The sequence below is a fragment of the Schistocerca nitens genome, chromosome 7 (assembly GCF_023898315.1).
Source record: "Schistocerca nitens isolate TAMUIC-IGC-003100 chromosome 7, iqSchNite1.1, whole genome shotgun sequence".
Classification (NCBI taxonomy): Eukaryota; Metazoa; Arthropoda; class Insecta; order Orthoptera; family Acrididae; genus Schistocerca; species Schistocerca nitens.
The window spans coordinates 80,063,521-80,090,232 of record NC_064620.1 but is presented as its reverse complement, the minus strand read 5'-3'; positions in this window follow the sequence as shown (position 1 = coordinate 80,090,232).

Here is a 26,712-nt window from a genome sequence, read left to right as displayed (position 1 = left end):
TTCAATACGTGGTAAAATCAAGGTGAAACCACGTCCAGAAGTCATAGGATTGAGCGGCCTCCCCTCCCCCCCCCCCCCCCCCCCATTACAGATGTCGAACGTTGTAGGGTGGGTAGGCTGGTAAAACAGGACCGGCAGCGATATGTGGCAGAATTAACATCAGAATTTAATGATGTGCAGAGTACATGCATGTCTGAACACACAGTGAACCAAACACTCCTAACGATGAGTCCCCGCAATTGAAGATCCTTGTGTGTGCCAATGTTAACACCATGACATCAGCATTTCCGACTGAAATGGGCACATGACCGTCGACACTGGACGTTGGCGCAGCAGCAGAGCGTTGCATGGTCTGACGACTCTCGATAACTTCTTTATCATGCCAATATGAGGGCGCGAAATCCATTCTTCAGGGGGGTACAGCTCCTTGACACTCGTGCTGCGGGACAGTGAAAAGCTGGCGGGGGCTCCATTATGCTCTGGAGAACATTCACACTGGTATCCAAGTGTCCAGAGGAGCTCATGCAGGACACCATGACGGCCAAGGTGTATCGTACACCAGATGCAGACCACATACATCCCTTCTTGACGATCATGTTTCCCGATGGCAGTGGCATTTTTCAGCAGGATAACGGCCAAGTCACAAGAACAGGATTGTGATGGAGCGGTTCGAGAAACACAGTGCCTAGTTCCAGTTGATGTGCTGGCGCCCGAACTCGCCATATCTGAATTCGATTCAACACATTGGGAGGTGATTGAACATGGTGTCAGAGCTCATCAGCCCTCTCCCCGGAGTTTACGGGAATTAGGTTACATGTGCGTGCGAGTGTGGTATCATCTCCCTCTGGGGACCTACCAAGGCCTCACTGCTTCCATGCTACGATGGTCACAGCTGTTATCCGTGCCAGAGGTGGATATACCAGTTATTACATAGGCTGTCATAATGTTCTGGCTGATCAGTGTGCAAGTACACAACATAGTCATCTTCCTAAAACATATACCACACTTGACACTACATAACAATTCGGAGGAAGGTAATGGCAAACCACTTGACTTCTACCTTTCGCAGAACGGCCTTGCCTGATTTCCGCACCTGCTCCCCTGCGCTCATTTCTCAGAAACTACTTTAACTTAGATCGAGGATATATAACTTTATTCGGTGCTGCGATGGTTCTCTTACGATTTGCTTCAACTGAAAGTGAAAAAGTGTTAAACACAGTTATCTTTTCGGGAGGATAAGGAGGATTATAGGAGCTATGTTCGTTGAAATATCGTTCGGTATGGGTATGTTTACTATAAACCGACTGTCTAAGCTGACCGTCCAAAATCCGCTCCAGCAAAGCCTTGTGGTGTTCACGTGATCACTGATAATAGTTTTCACCCTTCTGCACATAAACGTATTGCACAGTGAGCTAGGTTGGTGGTGATTGCTTCCCGTAGTGGATTTCATCTGCGTTACCAAAAGAACTTCGAAATAGGGTCAGGAATAACATTAACAGCGTGATTTAAAAAATTTGCGATTTTATTATGTGTTTCCAGAGTTGCTGAAGCAAGCGCTTGGAATGTTTTTTCCTTTCACAATGTAGGTCAGTCCGCACCAGTCTCACTAAAAAGAATAAAAATATATACATTTTCCGATTTGATTAGTGCGGTATCAGTTTGAATTTATTCCACCGTCATTTCTATGGAGAGCCACAAAGCAGATGGATGAAGAAAATAGAGGGAGAAACGAAATTAAAGCGCTTGCTACACTCTAAATGAAAACGTAAAAAATAGGAACCGTTGTAGCCAGAGAAATTGTACTCGATATGAATCTCACCGCGTCGAACCACAGACACAATTCGGCTGAAATGTCAGAGTCTGCACATTAACAGTGTACAATAACAATGACTGCACAGTCCCCATTTCAACATGCTACGAGCTGTTTCAGGGGAAGCCTTTTACTTACCATTTCTGGCTTTCGGATGGAAGCTATGAAGAAGCCGTGTTTTGCAAACTGCAAAAATTGAATAGTCTGCCAGGATGTCGCGAGTTATTGTCACAGCGATGTCTTCTTTCTGCGTCTAAAACGTAGTCATCAACACCCAACGTGTCTCAGCTTTAAGAGAAACTGGGAACTATCTCATCCATCGAAAATAGTAGGGCTGCTGTACCTGTGGGGACAACTTCGTGAGCTTGTCAGAAGTTTACTCGGAGCTGAGGTGAAACGAGTCAGGGTTGAGTGATAACGTTGGCAGCACTGCTGCGTCGACTTCAATGATACGCGAACTACAACATGAACAGGGTTAACTAACAATTCAAAGAGAAATTCGAAGTTTGTTCACGGTTGTTTACTGAGTATTTTGGAATTACGGACACGTGGTCTCTGTTGGCTCGTTGCAATGGAAGAACGTAATATATACTATTTGTTACTCTGTGAGAATATCTCTACAGCTGTAAAAAAACACGTAAAATTCAAGACCAATACGTACAACGCAAACTACGGAGTAACGCAACAAGACTCCAATGCAAAAGTTCTATGACGTTGCTGCAGACAACTCTCGGCACACACCGTTACGGGGCTTATGAAGTATACAGCGTGGAAACGATATCTATTTACAAGGTATCACGGTGGTGTAGGGGACCTTAAGGCGGATAATTTGATACGGGTTTATATGAATTGACATGCCGGGAAACAACCCCAAATGGGCCACGTGAGACTAAATCCTCTCGCCTTCTTACGCCATCAGCTTAGGCAATCTTACAGTTTGCTGTTTGAAGAGCACTACATTTTCTAGCTAAAATCGACTTTCACTACTGATACGCACCTGATTCTAGTACTTACAAAAGAGTTAACGTCTGCATTAATTTTGCCTCAAACTTTTTTTTCTTTAAACAGCGTCAGAAAATCCATTAAATCGTCTTATTCCTATGCTTCTTTACTACGATACTGTGCCTTTGAATGATACACTTAGATCGAATTGTAAATGTAATTTGTTTTTACATACTCTTTACAAAAGACTTTTTTCTTTCATTACCTTCACGGTAAAGTTTAAATTACTAATGTTAACGGAATAAAAAAAAAATTCCAGGATCTGACGGCCTAAGCTTGTGGTATAATAGGCGCCAGGATATTTAGTATCTCGTGCGACACGTAGCAGCTCTTTACGAGGTTTTTTTTTGTAGGCCAGTTTGTGGTAGTTTCCCGGTTAGATAGACCAAACGTGTTTCATATCAAAGTGTTCGTCCGGATTTCACCGCCACCACAGCGGTGCGTAGTAAACATTTTTAGTTGACGCCCTCTAGCTGAAGGTTTACCCTACAACAAATCTTCGGATTCGATGTGCCTCTCATATCAAAACAGTCAGAAAGTACCCGTGAGAAACCTCGGAAATTTTGATGGTGGAATTCCAGTTCACCCCATAGAATTAAAACGAACATCTTCACGACGTTGAACTCAATTACGTTATCCGGTTCCAGAATACCGAATACAGAGAAGGGAGCATAGCAGCATACTAAAATATTTACCTGTTTTGTTGTGGCACTTCTCGCACGGACGGTGAAATGTCCCCTTTGAAAAATTATACATGACTGTGCTTAAACTGACACACAATATTTTTAGCGTAACGCATTCTGACTTTCAAAAATCCCTACAAAAGAATGGCCCTGACTAACATTAACCTATACCTTTCACAAATCACTTACCTCCCAAAAATCTTCGTTACTCGAACTACTGCAACATAGCGAGCGCCACTACTGCCAGCTAAATAAAAGATTCAAACTTAATATTGTTCAAAAGTCATATTATATATATATCAGTTCATGACATCCAGTCTTACAAATTTACTCTTTCTTAATGAGACACGTACAGATCGTCTGCTCTCAAAATTCCGCAATCTCTCTCCCCACATCCACAACTGCTGGCGGCTCACCTCCAACTGCGCAACGCTACGCGCTGTTAACATCCAGCTGCCCAACACTACAATGGCAGACAACAATGCAAACTAGCCACAGACTGCACACAGCACAGCCAGTGATTTTCATACACAGCGCTACGTGACGTTAACAATATAAAAACCTAAACAGCCTACTTATATAGCCCCAATGCTCCCCAAAAAAATTTTACAAATTGTTTTGGGCACTGGCCAATACATGTTCATTAAAATTTTTTCACAATTACAATAACAAAGAAATATAATGCACACACTTATTGATACAATGGTGGTCAAAAGTTAAAATTTTCTCACAGTCCATAAAGACAGTCCTGATCATTCATCACAGTAGAATAGCAGTGTTTTTCTCAAAGTCTGAGCAGTAAAAGATAATGCACATGGATGTTGTGGTTTTCCATGCAGTCTTGAAGGAGTAGTGTTGTCCTTCCAACGGAAAGACAGTGCTAACTCTTGACATGCAAACAGGTAATGGGCCACAACAGTGCAAACCCACAGCAGAGTCAGTCGAAGTTTTGAAGAATATTGGTAGGTAGGTCATCGCAGAGCAGATCCACTGTAGTCCTGATAGAGAGTATGGTATTGGTGGGCCACCAGAGGTGCAGATCCACTGCAGTCCTTGTAGAAATAATGGTATTGGTAGGTCATCAAAGATGCAGACCCACTGTAGTCCTTGTAGAGACGGCCAGCAACCATCTGTTGCGACTGTGCAGGTGCACAATCACCATCGAAGAGTTTGTACTATATAGCAAGTCCATAAACAACCACTTGTGAACTCACAAAATTTTTGGAATTGTCCGTAGAACCAGCAATGCTGTTAACCAGTCCCTTGCTGAATTATTAATACACGTGCAAGCGCTAACAGTCCCTTAATTTCACATATTGTGCATGTACTATGACCAACAGAAACGTGAAGATTCCAGGTTGGTATCCTGGCAGGGTCGCCATATGAAACGTCCCCTTTGAAAAATTATACATGACTGTGCTTAAACTGACACACAATATTTTTAGCGCAACGCAATCTGACTTTCAAAAATCCCTACAAAATAATGGCCTTGACTAACATTAACCTAAACATTTCACAAATCACTTACCTCCCAAAAATCTTCGTTACTCGAACTACTGCAATACAGCGAGCGCCACTACTTCCAACTAAATAAAAGATTAAAACTTAAAATTGTTCAAAAGTGATATTGTATATATCAGTTCATGACATCCAGTCTTACAAATTTACTCTTTCTTAATGAGACACGTCCAGATCGTCTGCTCTCAAAATTCCGCCATCTCTCTCCCCACATCCACCACTGCTGGCGGCTCACCTCCAACTGTGCAACGCTATGCTCTGTTAACATTCAGCTGCCCAACACTACAATGGCAGACAACAATGCAGACTAGCCACAGACTGCACACATCACAGCCAGTGATTTTCATACTGAGCGCTACGTGACATTACCAATAAAAAAAACCTAAACAGCCTACTTACAACGGTTTATCTGAAAAGGAATCGACGATCCTTCCCAAGCCTGAACCTGTGGTCCATCTCTAATGACGCCGTCGTTGATGGAAAATTAAACCCTTATCTTCGTTACGTAAATTCAGGAAACTGCAATCAGTCTATATTTTGTAGTAGGTATACATTCCAGAAACCGGTTTTCGAAACTTTTCAAGCTCTTCCTCAGGTTGTGCACGTGAGGTTACATATAGCTTACTATTTCAAAAAAGTGATAGGTTGCTGTTTTCTCTGTTTGTATTGAATAAATATCCACAGGTTTTTAAGCAACCATAATGGATAAACTTAAACAGATCTTCCGTCCTTCTCTTCACACTCCTTTTTACAAATCCAATATTACTAACGCCCATGTATATAAATAAAAATGTAACTGATCGTTTGTTGTAAATCTTGAAGTTCAGCCCGATTTCTTCGAAATTTTGTAACAACGTTGCATCCGAATACGCGTGCGTTTTCGTATTCCTACTAGGGGGCCATCTTGTAACATAAAAATACGGGAAACACGTGCTTCATTTGCAAAAAAAAAAAAAAAAAGTGGTTCCAGAACAAGAACCTGTAAAAGAGGGGGTGAGGGGGCAGGGGGCAGGCGGGCGTTGGGTGGGGGAGCTTGAAATTTAGACTTCTTAAAATGTTATTATAAAGCTTTGCTGCGCTTTTTAAAATTGCAGTTACAACACTTGTACTGGTATAAAATAGAGTTATATTTCAAAATCCGGGGTTCTGATTTCTTTTCGTCATAGCCGTGCATCGCTACAAATCAGGCAATATATATAAGGAAGTGGTGGTTACGACAAACCTCTGAAACTTCTTTAACTTCAAATTTTTACTCATTATTCCAATAAACGTCCGGATGGATGGATTTAGGCTGTATATGTTTAAATACGTATATAATATGTAAGTGTATTATACAATATGTAATAGGGAAAAGCTGTTAACAAAAATCTCTAAAAGGTCTGAGCTAATTTAGTTCAAATTCTTACAGGACACTGCAATAATCATTCACATGGACAGAGCCTATGTATGGCTTTAAACGACAGTGTTTTGCTTTTCTTTTAAAACCGACTGTGTGAAATAAAATGCTTACTTCGGTCTTCTGTGAGTAAATGTGGTTTTGGTTTCCTACTCGCAGTAATATTTAATACTTTAACATGGCATTTAAACTTTTGTAAAAATTGTTTCTTCCATACATATTCCTCCTCATTACTTAAACTTTTTAAGTAAAAGCTAAATACTCAACAATGGGCTATATTGTTTCCTTCCTCACTGTCGCTTTTCGCAGAAAACAGAAAAGTTATATTTGAGGCTTATGAGATCATCACTGGAATACTATTGCGGAATCTGAATTGATAATAATAATAAACAAGACTGAAGGTCAGAGTGGGAGAGGGAAGTAGATGGATACAGAAGGGGGTGGTGGGCGGAATAGGTATAGAAAGGTGTATGAGAAGATGGACAAAGGGAGGGACAGGAGGAGATTCAGAGAGAGAGTGAGAGGTTATGATGGACAGAGAGAGGGGACGAGCATGAGGAGCCGGACAGATAGAGGAGGAGAGGAAAATTAACAGAGAGAGGGTGGAGAAGGGGATTATGAAGTTCATAAATTTCTGAACATACTGGAAGTCCACAATTAAAGTTCCAGTTTTAAAACGCAGTAGGAAGAGAACCACTGCTCAGAATGACTTAACGTTTGAACACCATATTACTGACGCAGGGGCAAACGCCACGGAAAAGAAAAAAGTTCATCAACAGATCGGGCTGTAATCGTCTTGACGTAAATGGGGTCAGCTGCAGATGAAAAATAATCGCAGTACGATGGCTATTGTTTGAATTGCACGTTACACTATCCGTACTGTTTGATGTGCATGAATGCACAAGTACACTGTTAGGCAGATAAGCCCATCCACCATGGCACGTCGAATGGGCAAAATATGTTTTTAATTGTCCTGAGGAACAAACTACATATAGCCGCACTGACATCGCTTTGTAATGACTATGGGGTCAAAAGACACATAAAAAGCAAAATGACATTGGGTTTTACTTATCCTGGAGCTAAAAACCGCATAAAAAGCAAAATGACATCAGTTTGTAGATGTCTTGAGACTGGCGCATGACATCAGTACGCAGTTCACCGTTTTCTGTCAGTAGTTGAAATCGAGAAGCAGCATGTTCCGCAACAGGTCGGAATGTCTCGGGGGTCACATTCAGAGCGCTTTGCGTAATGGGTGCATTCATTTCAGCTACGTTAGTAATTCGAGTACTGAACACATCTTTCAGGTAACTATACAGCCAGGAGTCAAACGGATTAAGGTTAGGTGATTGGGATGGCCAGGCAGCAGGGAAATGACGGGTGATATTTCTGGCATTTCCAAAATGCCTTTGCAGCAGCTGCTTCAATGGCTGTGCAATGTACGGAGGACCGCCATCTTCCACAAAAATGATGCTACCCACACATCCACGCTGTTGAAGGGATGGAACCACGTTGGTGCGCAAGAGTGTCTCACAGCGTTTACCAGCGATGGTACATGTAAGCGGAGCTGTAGGCTCATCTCGAAAACCACGGCCCTACGATAAACAATGAAGTCAATCCGCACCACACAGTCACCTTTAAAAAATGAAGTGGTACCGGTTGATGTGCATGCGGATTTTCCATTGCCCATATCCTGGAATTCTGATTATTGGCACGTCCTTCAAGATGGAAATCGCCTTCGCCTCTCCACAGAAGGCTCCAGCGTAATTCACTGTTCACTTCCATGCAAGCAAGAAATTCCAGATCGAACGTATGTCTGGCTTACTGGTCAGCAGGAAGCAACTTTTGAACGTGGTTGACTTCACTCTGCAACAATGAAAATGTAAATCGAATGAAAATAGCCAATTCCTATCAATTCTAATGTGCTAATCGCGAATATCACAAAGTTAATAAAAAATAGCTTTAGTTTTCATTTTACACTGTTTTATTACGTTGAGATAATTACATACGGCTGTTTATATTAATTTTAAAATCAAAAATTTTAATGGTTTGTCAAAGTCATAATAACTAGTAACAATGGATGATTTTATTGTTCCTGGTCTTACTTGTGTTCAATATCTTGGTTATAAACATTTGGATACCAATTTTAGTGATCCTTTTGTCTCCCTCCTCTTCAACTTCAGTGATTTTATTAATGGGTGTAAATTTTTTTTCACGTGTGTTTCCAGATTAACTACCAGTTGTTCAAGTTAACTGTTATTGAAGTGGAAAAAAATGCCACGAGTTTGTGCTAACAGTGCTGACATTTTGCTATGTGTGTGGAAAAGTTGCATTTGCTTTAAAAAAGTACTGTTTTTATTTTGGGTGCCAAGTAGGTGATCAGGGTAAACCCTGGGCTTACCATGTGATCTGCAACACTTGTGCCAGCAACCTCAGAAATTGGATGCATGGGAAAGGACATTTAACGCCCTTTGCAGTGCATCTTTGTAGGCCCACAGATTCGAGAGCTTTTTGGAGAACCTACTTTTGATGGAATCACACAAGGGAATGTTCTAAGAAAATCTGTTTACAGTTCTTAGGGAACAAACGAGCAATAAATTACAAGGGAATTGTAGATAACATGTTGTCATCTTCTGAAAAACTAGCTTGCAACATTTCATTCAAAATGCATTTCTTACATAATCATTATGACTTCCTCGCCAACGATTGGGGTGCAGTAAGTGATGAGCATCAGGAGCGATTTCATCAAGATATTGCCACATTTGAGAAGAAGTATGCCGGAAAGTGGAGCCCTACTATTTTAGCAGATTACTGCTGGACTGTCATAAAGGATGTTCCCGAGTATGTGTATAAACGTCAAGGCAAGCGAAAACGGTCATCATCTCAATTTATCTTTGAACTAAATAGGTAATTGTATATACTGTACATAAGGATACTTAACATTTGTAATCATTTATATACGTTTGTGGCCTGTTAATTTATATATTTTCTTTTGTGCTTTACATAGTTCTTGTACAAAGTAGACTTACAATGTATTTTCATTCATGTATCATTATCTTCATATTTTCTCAATATTTTACTTCTGTACTTCGAGAATGGCACTGAAATTTATCAGTGCATAGCACATAACATAATTCAAGTAATTATTCACTTAAAATTTGTTATGCTGAACCTTGGAACATGAATGCATATTTAGTTAGTGAGTTATCTAGACAAAATTGTAGATTACTTTTTTAAAAAAACTAGAGCTAAATATTTATGGATGTGATGATTTTATACCATTTTATACTGCAATAAACATAAATAACTCAAAATCATGCAATTTACACACCCTTTCACTTCAAATTTGTTGTTCAGTGTTTTGTGTGCATCGCAATGAAGGATTTTTAGTACGATTTTATGCACGGTGCTCGCAGGCATGTCCAACGTACGGATCATTTCCCGTGCACTACATATTTTCACACCACCGCACGAGCCCCCCTGTAATGCTGTGACCCCATCTTCGACAGACGCCCGCAGCAAAGCACTTCGAAATAACCTGTCTTTTCGCATGTTATAACCAATGTCTCCAGACCCTCAGCATACGTCGGACCAGTGCTTTCTTTCACACCTTCGAGTGTCCCGATATTCTGCAACGCCAATGGTGCACAGTCACCTTTCTTGTAAAAGTTTTTTATCAGCAGCTCTCGGATCTTCATGGGGACACTCATGTTGGGCGTTTGGGACGCCAAATGAGAACAGCAGTATTCCGCGCGTCTGTTGGTGTGCATATTCTGATGCTTACAACGCAAATTTTCGATTAATGTTTTTCTCTTTGCATGACGTTTTCCCCTGCGACAATAATATGTTTTTCAATTCTGATGTCATTCTGAGCAGTTTTCTTCCTACAGCGTTCTGGAACTGGAACTTTAATTATAGACATCCTGTATTTAGCAACTGCGAACAATTGTTAAATTTGCTAGTAATAATAACAACATTTCTCACAAATTAGGATATCCAGCTTGCATTAAGTTCCCCCAGAAGAGATTCAGAAGATTATCTGTAATGTGTAATTTAGTTTTATAATTTTGCAAGGGTGAACAACCGCAGTATAGCGTTTAAAATAAAATCAACAGGAACCATTATGCTACCAGTGTAAAAATCATAACCGGGGCCCTAAATTTTAGCATACAAGTACATAAAAAAATTTTACGGACCCTACGTGAGCCATTAATCAAATAACTGAACATTGAATGGTAAAACAAAGACTGAAAGTTTTTCTTAGCTTCAGATGGCGATTTAATTAAGTAAGCGCTTCATCAGTGAATTTGAAGAAAAAGTTTTTAAAATTATTAACCAGAGATTTTTTTACACTTATTGCCCTTCAACCATCTGTCAACAACAGTTTATGATCCACTAACCTCTTTTTCGCATTTGAAATTAACATTATATTGGAGACCTGAAAAACGAACGGAAAGTGTACCATTAGATTCAACTTTTAAATCATAGCAACATACTAAATATTTACTGACAATGTTTCATCACATGCATTCATGTATGAATCTTTAGTTTGTGAACTGTTACGCTAATGTGTAATTACTTTTCACTAATGTGCCAAAAGTAATAAATGTCTCACCTAATCTGCAACATTTATGGTGTAACTACCTGCAACGATGTTTCAACGTTGTCGCTAAAGCAACAAGAAATAGTTTTTTTTTGCCCTGCGAGTAGTTAATCAGGTGCAGCTAAGTAAAAATTAAGACATCTGCCGAGGCTAACACAGGGAGCGGCATGAGCGGATAGAACCATAACTGACGGAAGGTTATTGGAGAGGGACTGCTGCTGAAAAACGCCAGGTGGTTACCACATCACAGTGTGCAGCGGAATTGGAAATATCAGTGGCGCAGTAGGATGGCACAGCCATTACAGGAACGACAGGCCGGCTATTTCACTTCCGAGACGTAGATTTCTCGAGGTTTACGTGGGACCACAGTTGAACTTTAAACATACACCTGCAATACTGTTAAGATCTGTACCTGGTGACCTTCACAGTGAACAGAAAACACGTCATATCATTATATGAATAATTGAATGAAATGGAATTACATTTTCCCTGAGACATATGCCTGTCAACTTAATGCTCGATAAGTGGATAAGCTTAATTCATTGCTTCAGCTTGTAATCTTACCCTTCTACACATAACCACTAAATTTCTCTTAGTCTCTTCATTATTTCCAAAATCTCCGAGAGACGTACGATATACAAAAGAAAAACTCTTTACTTATCTTAATTTTCTCTTCTTGTTGTTGGCTCCAAGTCTTGCGTCTAGGGGTACATTCTTGCACTGAAATATAGACTTACTGGGTTCCAGGTGACTAAATAACTGATGAAGTAATATCTTTGCTACTATTTTCTTTTATATTATCCAATTCTTCTATATCACACTGCCTTTACAGTTTCCAATTCAGAACATAAATTCACATTGTTGCTGACAAGATTAGAAATTCGTCTGTATCCATCAGAGGCATGCCTACCACTCCTTCCATTCTGCAGGACTCATAATATTCCAAAGAATTTACAAAGCAAAAGAGTCTACACACTTTCTTGACAAAAGAAGAGTCTTCGCTAAAATATATCATTGTTTTGTAAATGAGTCCAGAAATAAATCTAATAACTCGCAATACATTGTGCAATTAATAATATGAATTTTAAATATGACAGAAATTTCTTAATTTCAAGTATTTCCAAAAGAAGAAAAATTTTAATTGTACATACAGAGTGTAACAAATTAATTTCTTTTTATACATTTTAGTCTGAAATATAATACATCGTATGCAAAAGCATATGAAATTTTTTACATAAACAGCTGAGGTAATGTTCACCTATACAAGAATCGATAGGATAAATGGTATCGGTTATTTCTATTTTTAAAAAAAAGTTATGTTAAAAAAGAATGTCCCATTACAAGCTTCTACCCTAATTAAGTGAAAGTTGCACAACAAATAATTACGTGAGATTCTTGAATCAATAGAGGAAGCCCAGTCACACATGACATATGAGTATCATATCTCACACAGATATTTGCTGTGGAGCAAAACAAAAGTTCATAATAATGTCCTATTAGTTGCTAAAATGCGTGGACTACAGGCAATGAATAGATAACACAAGTAGTTATTAAGTACACAGTGGTTCAAGCGAACTGTTAAACATACACATTAACATCTTGGGACAGGTGGATAGAATTGGAAAGGAAACTATAATAATGATGTACAATAGCTGCCTCCACAGAAACTGCCGATGACTCCTAAATCAGGTAACAGATTAAAGGAGAGTCGCAGAAAATTACATATAAGTAGCCTAAACAGATGTCGAGTTCAACTAGCTGGATGGGTGAATTAATTCAGAAAAGCAAAAATCTGACTCAAAACAAAACCCTTAGCATCTGCCTTGTGATTTTAGCCAATCACTGTGGCTCTTCCGAGTTCCATCCACTGAAAAGTTCGTAAAAAAATATTAGCTATTTCCCTCTTATTTAAGAATCTGCTGTGAGTAACCAGTAACGCACATTTCTTTCATAGACTGGGGAAGGAAGCAGAAATTCTCTCCCACTGTATGGTTGGTTTCACGTTTCGGCCAATGATAGCGGCTGCACATAGACATTCGTGAATTCCCGTTCCCATCACGAAAATAATTGTGGTGAGCCAATCCTGGGCTTTCCTTACAAATCTTGCACTTCAGTTAATGCCAACCTCCTTTCAGGCCATCAGGTTACTCTGGCTCCGAGTGTCTCATGCTATCCCATCCTCTTGCAGATCTCTATCGTTTTTAGATGGCGCTCTTCTCACTGCTACTCACAGTATGACTTCATAAGTTGCCGAGTTCGCCCTTCTGCGCCCTGCTGTAGCTGTCACTGGGACACCAAGTTCCATCCCAAACAGCGCTGCCGCTCAGTGCATACGTGCCAGGGACTCCGGCGTTTGCTGGAAAACAGTTTTACTACACACTTAATATTATACCCAAGTGGCCATCATGCTCTGGAGGTCAGGAAGGGAACTCGGAACACAAAAAAATTACGTACAGGGTTCACCACGGTATAGAAATGACATGAAGAAATACTTATTAAGTTCATGACCAAAGATGTTTATTTCAGTTATATTCATATTTTCATGTGTAGCTAGTAATTTTAATTGAATTGGTAGTATAATTTTAATAGTGATTTATTAATTAAGCTGTAGATAAGATTTGGTATAAATTTCCTGCACCACTTACGTAATAATACAAGAAGTTGTAACAAAATGGGAATGTGATGTGCGAATACTGTATAAATACTGGTCTCTTTAATCAAAGGTACTGCAGCCCGCTGGCCACCAGTCATGAGGATGGACCTTCGTTTGCATGTCTATGAGCTTAGATGGCTCAACCAGCCCTACCAGCTGCCAGCTGCAGCCCCACTGCTGATGGTACATCCGACGTTGTGAACTTTGATCCCTCCGCTCGCTGGACCACTTGGGGTCCTACTCTAGCTGTTGTCAGACTTCCGCGGCTCAGACAGCCCTCTGTCGAGATTCCGCCACTGTCAGCTGCAGCCCCACGGCTGATGGCACATCCGACGTTGTGAACTTTGAGTCCTCCACTCGCTGGACCACTTCGGGTCCTACTCTAGCTGTTGCCAGACTTCCACCTTGGAGGTTCCTGGCTCTCGTAAAGGGCTGTGCAACCACTCATCTGCCATCGCTTGGGCAGGAATACTCATGGCTGCTTCCAGCAATGTCTGCTGTGGTGATCTGCCCCTTCTACAATATGTCCGGCAAGCCGTGCGTCATCCGAGGCTACTTGGCCACCTCTAGGCAGGACCAGCTGCCGCAGTGGGACGTTAAAGTACTGGAGTCAGTGGCCTTGGCTTGCCACTGGCGTCACCGTTTCCTCACCTGAACGACATCGCCGAGCCACGTGTTGACCACACCACCTGCCCCAGCAGCTGTGTACAGCTAACTTACTGCTGTCATTTGCCTTGCTGACACAGACATCTACCATCCATCACTCACCGCCTTACTGATATCCCTCCTTGGTGGTGACTGCCAGCATCCTAACCTCAGATACCCCATTCTACCACCCACTATAGCTGCCAGCCAGCAGTTCTAGGAAGGTGGAGAGAAAAATGGGGCCAGAAGATGTGAATAATGGATCCCATATCGTCGCCACTCACAGACGATACCCCTCTACAGTAGTCGAATCCTAAAAAATTAACTGCGACGCAACAATTTTTTTTTTTAGAAAAAGGAAGGCTCCGGCAGAAAAATGAGGGGTGAGTGGACGCTTGGAGCACTCAGTCACTTTGCAGCGACCCTCGAGTGTCGGCCGCTGTCACACGCCCAGTTGGAGTTCTGGGGAGCGACAGCGTACCGGCACCGGACGGGAGTTGAGCGGATTATCCGCCGACTTGATTAACAGCAGTCGTTAAGTTCTAATGAAGCTGGATGATAATTAAAAGGCTATGACAGGCCCGCGAGGGGACGCTTTCGGATCGGCTTACCCCGGGCGCTCGCTTCATCCGTAATCTGAAATTTATTGAGTTGTTTTGCTGGCATTAGTGTCCGCCCAGCGGAGCCGCGTTTACAACTGAGCGCGGCGTGCAAACGACACCGCAGCCACTATCTAATTACGGAGCGCAAGAGTGTCCGTGTTTTGTTTCCGACTCGCGCTGCTGTGTTATTCTTTCGGAAGCATCGCTGGTGGTTCCATCCAGACGAGCGTTCTGTCCAAAATAAAAGCGAAACTGAACCGTATGCGCTTCCCATTTTCCTTGTCGTTCGTTTCACCCTGATCCAGCTGTATAAATATACAGTCATTTTCCGCCAATTAAATGGCCATCTTCACACTACATAACAGAAAGAGATTCAGCTGCCCCTAACGAAGGGTTTTATGCAACCCACAGTGCCTTCAAAAACCACGCACAAGATTTTCATATTCTCCCACTTACTTCGTGGAAGCTGTTAGCCCTACAGGTAAATGAAGAGGACGTCACAGATTTCGGGCTATTCTCAATTTTGTATGTTTCCTTGAATCATTCGAAAACCATGCCCTTGGGTGAAATCATATCACAGTACACACACTATTACACTACTGGCCATTAAAACTGCTACACCAACAAGAAATGCAGATGGTAAACGGGTATTCGTTGGACAAATATATTATACTGGAACTCACAAGGGATTACATTTTCACGCAATTTGTGTGCACAGATCCTGAGAAATCAGTACCCAGAACATCCACCTCTGGCCGTAATAACGGCCTGGGCATTGAGTCAAACAGAGCTTGGATGGCGTGTAGAGGTACAGCTGCCCATGCAGCTTCAACATGATACCACAGTTCGTCAAGAGTAGTGACTGGCGTATTGTGACGACCCAGTTTCTCGACACCATTGAGCAGACGTTTTCAATTGGTGAGAGACCTGGAGAATGTGCTGGCCAGGGCAGCAGTCGAACATTTTCTGTGTCCAGAAAGGCCCGTACAGGACCTGCAACATGCGGTCGTGCATTATTATACTGAAATGTAGGGTTTCCCAGGGATGGAATGAGGGCTAGAGTGAAGGGTCATAACACATCTGAAATGTAACGTCCACTGTTCAAATTGCCGTCAATGCGAACAAGAGGTGACCGAGACCTGTATGACGGATACACGTTTCCAATGTGCGTTCAATGCGATGTCGCCAAACACGGATGCGACCATCATGATGCTGTAAACAGAACCTGGATTCATCCGAAGAAATGACGTTTTGCCATTCGTGCACCCAGGTTCGTCGTTGAGTACACCATAGCAGGCGCTCCTGTCTGTGATGCAGCGTCAAGGGTAACCGCAGTCATGGTCTCCGAGCTGACAGTCCATGCTGCTATAAACGTCGTCGAACTGTTCGTGCAGATGGTTGTTGTCTTGCAAACGTCCCCATCTGTTGACTCAGGGATCGAGACGTGGCTGCACGATCCGTTACAGCCATGCGGATAAGATGCCTGTCATCTCGACTGCTAGTGATACGAGGCCGTTGGGATCCAGCACGGCGTTTAGTATTACCCTCCTGAATCCACCGATTCCATATTCTGCTAACAGTCATTGGATCTCGACCAACGCGATCAGCAATGTCGCGATACGATAAACCGCAATCGCGATAGTGTACCTTTATCAGAATCGGAAACGTGATGGTACGCATTTTTGCTTGTTACACGAGGCATCACAACAACGTTTCACCAGGCAACGCCGGTCAAATGCTGTTTGTGTATGAAGAAATCGGTTGGAAACTTTCCTTATGACAGCACGTTGTAGGTGTCGCCATTGGCGCAAACCTAGTGTGAATGCTATGAAAAGCTAATTATTTGCATATCACAGCATTTTCTTCCTGTCGGTTAAATTTCGCTTCTGTAGCACGTCATCTTCGTGGTGTAGCAATTTTAACGGCCAGTAGTGTCAATTTTCTACTACAAGGTCGGGTCCGTTTTATCCGTTGGACTGGTAGTTTGCATGCAGCAAGCGAAAGAATACGAAAATGTAGCGTGTTGAATTTGAAGGAATTGTGGACGGATAATATCCATCGATACGCTGAATCACCATGTATCCGGTGCAGACACTGTTTTCTATTATGTGATTTAAAGGTGGCCATTTAATTGGGTGAAACTAATAATCGATGTACGCTTCCTTGCAGTCTTGGCTAATAGAAAGTTTTCGTGAAAAAATCTACAACACCACACTCGTATTTAGAGATCGCCTCCTAGAACACTGACAACGTCACGTAATTTCAAAATGTAAAAATCATATTTTCATCCAAGCCATCTCCACATCTGTTGTGGAACAGTCAATGCTGATGATCCAGGTTTAAATTCCGCCACGCAAAATACTTCATCGAGATGTACCTGCTTCTAGGTTGTGCGACAGGCATTACTATCTTATAATGGTGGGCTCCTGTCTGCTGTACTGCGAAATAACTGAGCTGAGACAAAGGCGCGTGAACTTACTGTTTTGGTTATTGTGGGAGTTCGGGTGCAACAAATTTTCATGTTTCCTTTAATTCAAAATTACAGTGGCACTGCGAGTGCTAGATTAGGTGTGTTCGTTTGTAACTATTATGCTCCCTGACGGTAATCTGTCAAAGGATGCTTGACCCTTAACCCCATGAGATTGTACTCGGTTAAATTTGTGCGATTCAGCCATAGTGACCATCTATTAACTGATTACTCATTTGCGAAATTCATTTATATTTTAAGTGATAGGTAAGATGCCAAACTAATTCCGCTCTTAGATGACATCTAATTGGTTCAAATGGCTCTGAGCACTATGGGACTCAACTGCTGTGGTCATAAGTCCCCTAGAACTTAGAACTACTTAAACCTAACTAACCTAAGGACAGCACACAACACCCAGCCATCACGAGGCAGAGAAAATCCCTGACCCCGCCTGGAATCGAACCCGGGAACCCGGGCGTGGGAAGCGAGAACGCTACCGCACGACCACGAGATGCGGGCTGACATCTAATTCTTTTAAGTTTCTGTTGTATGAGTGGTAAAGTTTTCTTCTGTTTTGGAGCTTTAAAACTTAACTGCTTTAATTGCAAACGCGCAAAACTAGTGGGACAACCTGTTGCAACCGACATAGAATGTAAATGCCACATTCTAGGCAAAGTCTTCAGGCCGAGCCTTGCTGTTCTTCATCAGCGTAGGGTCTGGTTCAAATTTAACCTCCCGCTTTTTAAGTCTCTTTGCACCAAATTCCAATCTATGAGACGGTACAGTGTTTGGTCTAACTGTTGACATTTGCAAAATAAATTTTGATATTACATTTTTCAATTTGGTCTTTGGTTTCTTAAGGTTTTTTAATGCTAAACTGTCTTTTTATTAGCTTCTTTTAATTATGTTGTCAACAGTGACTTCTGATCCAACTACTGGCTGCCTTTTAAATAATCTAATGTCAAATTGTACCCTTATATCTTTGGGGTTTGAAATAAATTTTGATGTTGAGCTGCTGGCTTAATTAGTGACCATTTTAAATATTTATTTGGGTGGTACACTAACAGATGTTTTTATTGGCACCTTCTTCATGTTAATAGTACTTGTTGTATTGCAGGCAGTTTAGTAATTATTTCCATTTGCTTGATTGAACAATAAAATGTGCTCACTTTACCAGTGTGTGCATTACACAAATTTTTATGTTAAATAAAGTTGTCATTTTTTCTCTTTTAATGGTGGGCTTACTCGCCACTCACACTTCCCAATCCTTGATTCCTTGACCATTTCAGTCTCAAACTTATTCGTAAAGGGTACACAGGGACCTTGGTCTACCACTTCAGACACACTGGAAGAACACAATAATTTTATTCTGTAACTATTGTTACAGAAGAACTGCAAGATAAATGTCTGCTTATCTGATAATGCTGTCAGCTTCCACTGGTAAAGACTCTATTCCTAACCATTCCACACCAATACTTGTTAAGCGAGGATGTATGATTGCCCCAAACTTTCCTCCAAGCACAGACGGAAGATCCCATCAATTGTGACGACGCACTATATGTCCCTTGCTATAGGCAGCCAATAAATCCATCAGAACTTTAAAGGCTTGAGCCACTCAGACGAGTGGCCCTGCACCGGTAGGGCGCCTCTGAGCAACCACATTCAGGATTCTCCCCTCTCCTACTTGGTAAACAGGAATGTTTCTGAACTTTATAGTAATAAACTCCAAGTTTGATCGCAGCAGCGTTCAGCTAAAAGCTAAATGTCCTTCCTCTTATGGCCAGCAACAACAGTGCTCCACATCTGTTACATCATTTGGCCCCGTCCAGGGGTACCGGTGATGTAGCATTCTGAGCAGTGTACAGTCACTGACTTTGCAGTTGTGAGGGGCAAGTATCAAGCTAACTGCTTCTGCTAAGGCGTGTCTTTTGTGACCATCTTCTGCTACGACGCCTTAGAACAGTGTCTATTCGGTGGGTGGAGTTACTGATTAATTCTCTGAAGTGAAACTTCTTCCTTGGAACAGCTGTACAGAACGTCTGCATTTCGCACAGCTCTAGCATTACTGTTGCCCTCTGGTAATCTAAAAACTACTACTTTTGCCTGCTCTCTGCATTGTGTCTCTGATTTCCTGTCTTTGATTGCCACTGCTGGCTTTCAGTAGCCTTAAGCTTAACAAATTACAGCTCTTTACATCTTCAGTATGTGATATATAATCACAAGTCTGCGTTTTTACGCTCCTAGTGACCTACACACCACACATGAGTACTATAATTTTTTAATAAAATGAAAGCACCCGTTACACATCTAATCTTAAAAAATCACAGTTTTGGTCCTGAAGTCCATCATCCAGTGATATACGACAAACATCCAGTGAAGACACAAATAGTTCTTTGTGCTCGCCGGACATCTGACATACAGCACTGCTAATGGCATTAGATATTGAAACCAGTCACGGTTTTTAAAATAATAAGAAAAGTGCAGCTAATGCTGGCATTTTATTCGATATAAAACACACAACAGAGTTAAAGGGTCACTTTCTTGAAACCCTGTTATAGACTCCCATTGCAATGCAGAAGTTACTACTTTGGCTCAAAGGTGCCTACAACAATCGCCGTTTTATTCATGTATTTTGCAATTCTACCACCACTCCCAACAATCGCCGTTTAACGATCGCCGTTTGATTCATGTATTTTTCAATTCTACCACCACTCCGACCTCAGCCTCTCACCCAATCCCATCCGCGATTGGGCCACAGGGGGCCCCGAAAGGGGGGGGGGGGTTGAAATAGCATAAAATCCCTTTGCTGCTGCGGATCAAGTTGCCGTTTGCTCGAATGATTCACCCTATGCACCAGAGAAAAAATTCGGTCGCGTCACAAAGAGATCAGACTACTTTCAGTGGTGTTGAAGTCCCACGATGTCCTTATAGAAGGGTTGAACTGCCCGGAGGGTGCCTGCACGTGTCAGAAAATGTTAAGAGCGTAGTCCTGTTGCTGATCGGACTGCGAAGTGTTAGTTTCGACCGCGAAATGTGTGGGAATTAACGGCCCAGTGGAAACGGTGGTTTCATTTACCCCTTCTATCCCACTTCCTGAGGCCTTTCGTGTCAATTCGGATCCGTGGTGTCTCTGCAGACCGCGAGATTTCAACGCTGGGTCTCGCGATTCTGACGTCCATCGTACAGAGAAGTGGTGAAATGAGAGTAAGCGGGGATGTGGCGATGTTCCCAGTGTGTTATGCGTCCACTGTGGCGTTGGGAGGAATTGTGGTGCCATTGGGTGACAATTTAATACCATTAAATCACCTTGAGGACAATTTTATGGAAATGGAAGAGGATGTAGATGAAGATGAAATGGAAGATACAATACTGCGTGAAGAGTTTGACAGAGCAGTGAAAGACCTGAGTCGAAACAAGGCCCCGAGACATCACATTAGAACTATTGACGGCCTTGGGAGAGCCAGTAATGACAAAACTCTACCATCTGGTGAGTAAGATCTATGAGACAGGAGAAATACCCTCAGACTTCAAGAAGAATATAATAATTCCAATCCCAAAGAAGGCAGGTGTTGAGAGATGTGAAAATTACCGAACTATCAGCTTAATAAGTCATAGCGGTAAAATACTAAAGGGAATTCTTTACAGACGAATGGAAAAACTGGTAGAAGCCGACTTCGGGGAGATCAGTTTCGATTCCGCAGAAATGTTGGAACACGTGAGGCAATACTGACCCTACGACTTATCTTAGAAAATAGATTAAGGAAAGGCAAACCTACATTTCTGGCATTTGTTGACTTAGAGAAAGCTTTTGACAATGTTGATTGGAATACTATCTTTCAAATTCTGAAGGTGGCAGGGGTGAAATACAGAGAGCGAAAGGCTATTTACAATTTGTACAGAAACCAGATGGCATTTGTAAGAGTCGAGGGGCATTAAAGGGAAGCAGTGGTTGGGAAGGGAGTGAGACAGAGTTGTAGCATCTCCACGATGTTATTCAATCTGTATATTGAGCAAGCAGTACAGGAAACATAAGAAAAATTCGGAGTAGGTATTAAAATCCATGGAGAAGAAATAAAAACTTTGTGGTTCGCCGATGACATTGTAATTCTGTCAGAGACAGCAAAGGGCTTGGAAGAGCAGTTGAACGGAATGGACAGTGTCTTGAAAGGAGGACATAAGATGAACATCAACAAAAGGAAAACGACGATAATGGAATGTAGTCGAATTAAGTCGGGTGATGCTTAGGGAATTACATTAGGAAATGAGACACTTAAAGTAGTAAACGAGTTTAGCTTTTTGGGGAGGAAAATAACTGATGATGGTCGAAGTAGAAAGGATTTAAAATGTAGACTGGCAATGGCAAGGAAATCGTTTCTGAAGAAGAGAAATTTGTTAACATCGAGTATAGATTTAAGTGTCATGTAGTCGTTTCTGAAAGTATTTGTATGGAGTGTAGCCATGTATGGAAGTGAAACATGGACGATAACTAGTTTGGACTAGAAGAGAATAGAAGCTTTCGTAATGTGGTGCTACAGAAGAATGCTGGAGATAAGGTGGGTAGATTACGTAACTAATGAGGAGGTATTGAATAGGATTGGGGAGTAGAAAAGTTTGTGGCACAACTTGACTAGATGAAGGGATCGGTTGGTAGGACATGTTCTGAGGCATCAAGGGATCACAAATTTAGCATTGGAGGGCAGTGTGGAGGGTAAAAAACGTAGAGGGAGACCAAGAGATGAATACACTAAGCAAATTCAGAAGTATGTAGGTTGCAGTAGGCACTGGGAGATGAAGAAGCTTACACAGGATAGAGTAGCATGGAGCGCTGCATAAAACCAGTCTCAGGACTGAAGACACAACAACAAATCACCTTGCACTTCACCTGCACACATTGCTGTCGCCTTTATTCTCACGAGTTAAAAAAAAATAGACGCACTACTATTGAATTATCTGAACTGGACGGAAATTGGTAGCTCCGCTCTGATGCACAATTACAGACAAACAAATGTTTACAATTCCGCAAAAAGTGATTTATTTAAGGTTATTTCGCGTTGGTCCACCTCTGGCCCTTATGCAAGCAGTTATTCGGCTTAACACTCCCTGACACTGTTCTTGGATGTCCTCCTGAGGCATACAGTCAATCCGATTAGAGGCGGATGTGGTCAACACCTCTGCAGACGGGCTTGTTGGTCAATGGCAGTCGGCCCAAGGGGCGCCATGAGCTCAGCCCTTCTCTGTGAGCGACCTATCAATGGTCCTTGTGATCACTGAAACACTCGTTGCACATCCGATCGATGATAACGATTAATCCGGGGATCTGAGTGTCACGCTGACGACTGCTCGCTTGCCTCGTTCTGTCGTCTCTCTAGGTCGACACCTTCTTCTTGACGCTGTGTTCAGCCAAGGATCACCCATTCCTGCAAGCATCATCGAGTATTGGCATCGCTCCTAGTCAATGTCGAGCGATTCGCCGAGTACTGTAGCCGACTGCTTTGAGCTAAATTGCATGTCCTCTCTCAATTACTTACATCTACGTATATTGTTTACGCACCTGTCTGCGAAGCATAGTTAATGTCACAAATTCAGTGAAGACTTCATGCCCTGAGATCAACATGACCCCTGTTGACTCTCCTTGCGAACTGCATGGTGAAACTGTGCTACGGTGTCACACATTTGAAACACGTATGTATTCATTACCAGCGATGGCGAGGCATGACAGAATCTCTGACCAGAGAGTTTTTTTATCGTTGCTAGTCTGCGCTTGACCGCGCGAGTCGACTGTTGGATAGTTGTAGCAGTCTGGTGCAGTTGTGTGTAGCGAGTCGGCAGAGGGAGTAGTTCTGTTGCGAGTTGCACTCTGTCTGCAGTAGTAGTAGTCAGTCGGCAGTAGTTGTAGCGAGTGGACGGTTGTACTGAGCAGGCGTCGGCATGCGTCGACGGCGTGCTGTTCTTCCGAATCTGGTCAGGATTGTGGTGGACGATGTGTATTATTGTAGAAGGTAATGAAGCAGCATTGCACTCAGCTAATAACGTATGTTAATTGTAATTAATTTGTTCAAAAAAAATGCCCCAATAATAATTTTTCTATAAAGTAACTGTTTTAAAGAAAATACTCATTTCAATTTAAAGAATATTTCCTATGCATTTCCTCTAAGAATCAAAATTAAATATAGGCCAGCATTGCACGGAGCTGTGCCGAAAAATAAGAGCAGATATAGATACATTTTTTTACTGAGATAAGAATTTTGGTTTTTCTATTCAGAACACAGGGCCGAAGGTCAGCGTTGCTGCCCTTATAAGATTTATCAGGTTTAATTATTTGTGTTGAGATGTTACATTCAGTTCATGGTTCATTATTTAATTAACATTATTGTGGGTTTAATGAGCAATCTTCATTACTTGACTTTTGTGTGGAGTTTACATTTTGGGCAATTATTATTCTTTAATTTTGCAAGGAGGTTACGCTTGGCTCATTTTTACTATTCAGTTTTGTGGGAAGACAACATTTGGCACATTTTTTTATAATCATTGACTTTCTAATTTCTTGCGGGGAGGTTACACATTCACCCACCGGCCACCAAAGTTTACAAATGGTCCAAATGGCTCTGAGCACTATGGGACTTAACTTCTGAGGTCATCAGTCCCCTAGAACTTAGAACTACTTAAACCTAACTAACCTAAGGACACCACACACATCCATGCCCGAGGCAGGATTCGAACCTGCGACCGTAGCGGTCGCGCAGCTCCGGACTGTAGCGCCTAGAACCGCTCGGCCACTTCATCCGGCACCCAAGTTTACAATCTGGTATTTTCCGTCAATACCTGTACGAATATAAATTTGTGAAAAGTTTGCGTGAGTCCTCCGTGGTGCGTCGTTTTCTTGTACAACAGTTGTGTAACCTACATCAACATTCTCCACGAGCTGGTCAAGGAGTCAACCGTATCTCGTATCGTGTTTGTCATTGTGTACAGCAGCCACCACAGGTATAAGCGTATTTACTCAGGCATCAGATTTCCCTCGCTGGTGCCACGAACGTATGTGGAGCGCAGTGCTCTAACCGCTGCCGTATGTTGTACTTGAAACGCATTGTTAACTGCCTCCTCCGCTGGGAAACGGTTGCCGGTCCCTCGCTCCGCGTATGGGAGCCTCTGCTGCCCGCAGCGCCGCATACATATTAAAGCAGGTTAGTTTCCTGTGCGACGTGCCTGGGCTATTCTCCATTTCCGGGCCGCGTAGCGACCACAGCCCTAACGACCTTCCAGGGGCGCCGGCTGCCTGACTTTTGGCCGCTTCCCGCGTGACGTCTGCTCGTAATGTACTGTACATCCGGTAAGGTTGCAGCTCAGCGGAGTGTGAGCTCAGAACCAAGCGCTACAGTTCAGTGTCCGTTCACTACAGCGGTTAATAATCACGCCAATATGGGGACTGAAGACAGAAGATTTGGGTGTAAAAACCAGTTCTTGTCTCAATCGACTAAGGCAACTGAGTCTGCCACAACGCGTATGGCGTTTTATTACTGTACTGAATCTCGCCTTTCACGAGTGGTCGTTTTCGTTTACATGTCAGCGACCAAACAGCAAGTGTTGTGTGAGCTTTCTGCTGTGCGGTTTGACGACAGTCGAACAGCGAAAATGAAATTTTGAGGAACCATCCATTTTACGAAAAATTCGAAAAATTGTAACAGAATTTAGGAACAACCAACAACAGCCACGAAAAAATTATTCATAGCGGACGTTTTTGCAAAGATTCCACGGAAAATTGCGAAAAGAGTGAGTCTAAAAAGTGTCGTCCATATCTACTTGCGAGACAAAAGAACACTTACAAACACAGCAAACAATAGTTAGAAGGCAGCAAACAACACCAGTTTATTCTTTATTCTTTGTATTTTATTTTGTTTTTAAGTTATAACAAGGTGACGGTACGAACTTCCCCTCACCTAATTCTACTTTGCGTGGTAGCTTGAATTAAAGGAATTAGCGACTAATGGATTAATTAATAAAGCACGAGGTCTTTGGATGGAACCTTCCTACCAGCACTTATTTTTCTTTTATTCCCAAGTAATTTTAACAACAGATTTAATATGACTCTGAAAATATCAATATTTAATAATATATCTATTATTTTCAAAACCTTTTTCCAGGAAAACGGAGAAAAGAATTCATTGAGGTGACTGGACGAAACAATAGGATATACAAAATCTTTCAATCAAATCCATATAGTCATTGTTTGTATATTATTATATGTACGTTTGTAAAAAATATAAGTGTAACCTATGGATCAGTGCATGACTCAGGACGATGTAGATCATAAAATATGGACTACAACAATTATTGCAACATACAACACTTTTAATTAAAGCCGAAGTTTTGCATGTGCATTGTTTTTCTTTTTCAGTGCGTGTGTTGCTAAACCAACTTGGTTTACATTCATAAATGGTTCTCCTTCATCAATAATTTCCTGACGTACCAAGTATTTGTATTAATAGAATTACCCGGGAATGAGGAAAAAAAAGCAGCCGTGGCAGCGAAATTCTATCCGCAGACCTCGTGCTTATGAAGCTAAGTGCTTACTCGTTCAGCGGTGTACTCCCTGAATCCTAGAGTCCATACGAAATATATAAAACCACGCCCAATATTTTCGAACTCGATTTTCTCGAAAACGGTAAATAGTTATGTCTTCCTATTTACATATGTTGAAGTCTTACTCGTGACGTGTACACTCTATCAATATGGATCAAATCGGTGAGGGGAAGTTCCTACTTTTTCCTTTGAAAGAAACTTCGAAAGGTTCGAGTCCTCCCTCGGGCATGGGTGCGTGTGCGTGTGTGTGTGTGTGTGTGTGTGTGTGTGTGTGTGTGTGTGTTTGCCATTATGACAATTTAGGTTAACCCTTTGTTGCCTGACGGTACTTAAAAGTACCAGTAAGTTTTGACTCTCATTATTTTCTCATGGTGCAGTTTCGTGATCTGAGAGCCTGTCGGTACGTAACAGTAACTCTGATCTACTGTTTCATAGATGTTATTGTGCAATACATAGACCTCTCTGGCGGTCAGAGCTTGAAATTGTTTTTCGCGCGCTGCTGTGAAAACAGAAGATTGTATGTACTTGTTTCCATGGTGTTGCCTGAACTTGCGCGCAGTTTATTGAAACTTCCGTTGAGTTTTCCATTGTACGTACTTACCTTCTTTGTTTTTTTATAATGGTTTGAAGCATTACGTCACAAGTGAATGAGATAAAGTGGAAAATATAAGGCGGACTTATTAGTACCGTCAGGTTGTGCGAACACTTTATTGTAGCAACAATGCGTTACCTCTCACTAGTTGTTCTGTTCACTTT